We start from the raw sequence: 1574 nt of genomic DNA, 5'->3' as shown, positions 1-1574 counted from the left end.
AGGACCAGAATCATTTTTTTTTTTTTTGCAAATCAGAAAAAAAACGAAGAGGCGAATCCGAGAACCAACAAATTAAATTGGTGTGGCCGTAGCTGTTTTGATATTGAAGTAAATGCATATTTTAGAAACATCCTTACTTTTACAATCCTGTGGAATAGGCCGTAGGTTTAGGCAGTTGTCTGGTAGCAGAGGTACTCTAAGCAGATGTCCTGGTTATCTGGCCGGCGGTAGTAACACTCGCGGTGCTTACCGCAACTGTTGCTGGAATTTGGCCTGTTCCAGGCGCGCTTAATTAGGTACAGGCACGGTAAGATGGTGGGGCTGTCTTTGTTACTAGACACGACCATGATAGTCCGATCTTTATGTGAATGCAATGATTGTGTGTGTGTAATTAAAATGAACTTCGAACTTGAAGCACAGTATCTTTACACGCCCTGGGAGCAGTAATCATATTTAGCTCTTATTTGTATGTTTTATGCTTGTGACGCGCCCTCATTGTATTAACCGTTGCCTAATTATAATGTCTGCACAGTAGGTCTGGCGTTGACGCTTGGGATTTTGTTGAAATATATAAAACTTCACGGAGGATTGTCACCTATGGCTTCTTGTTAGTTATTTCTTCTTCCAAGTGAATCACTTGTAAGATTCATCACTGAGGAATGGAAGAAAGGCATTAGGACAAGAACAAAAGAAAACTACACAGTCAGCAAGGTGCTTTTCGTTGCATGTGAGGAAGAGTGTCACAAGATTACATCAGAGGATATTGACATCGTCCCAGAGTTCAATTCAGGAAGAAGCTGACACTCGAATAATCTTTCATGCCGCCTATATGCAGCAAGGATTGTTGTCACTTGTTCCCGGCCAGGAAGAGTACATATGGCACGTGAAACGCTGGAGTTTCCAGAAAAGGTCACCTGACAGCTCCCATTCCGTCCCTAGGAGTTTGAACATGTCTCGGAAGTCTTTGTTTTCTTTAACAAGTCGAAGAGCTGGCACATGTTCCACCATGTAATACGGGGCGCGCATCCAGGCAAGCGAAGTTGTCCGCGCTCACTTCCCGATTGCGCCATGCCTCTCCGGTACCAGTGCACCCGCTTCGGCCTCAAATGTGATTTCAACTACAGCAAAAAAAAGTAATTTCTCAGACAAGCATCCTTCACCCAAATCACGAAATCGACAGGACACGTAACCAAAGTCTGGAGACCCTGCGAGCTCACAACCCGATCGTGATTAACAAAGTGTGCCTACTCCGGCAGTGTGCTGTTACCCCGCTGACAAAAAGACACCGTAACCTCGCCGTGAAAACACCGAGAGGTACTAGTACCCCTCCGGTTGCCGGCAGTCCATCGAGACACATTTGTTACGTCACAGGCCAGATGAACAGAATAGAGGTGTGCACTTCGTAAACCCGGGTAAAATGTGTGACGTCACAGATCAAATGATCACAACAAAAGCGTGAATTCTGCATTACGTATAGGTCTTGTTTGTTTGTTTGTTTGTTTATTTATTTATCCAGGATATAGATGTGTGGGGAGGAGCCACGTTCATGATTCAAAATCTGTTCGCATCGAAAA

Source organism: Branchiostoma belcheri, unplaced genomic scaffold, assembly GCF_001625305.1.
Source record: "Branchiostoma belcheri isolate BF01 breed outbred unplaced genomic scaffold, Haploidv18h27 scaffold56, whole genome shotgun sequence".
Taxonomy (NCBI): domain Eukaryota; kingdom Metazoa; phylum Chordata; class Leptocardii; order Amphioxiformes; family Branchiostomatidae; genus Branchiostoma; species Branchiostoma belcheri.
This window is presented reverse-complemented; position numbering follows the sequence as displayed.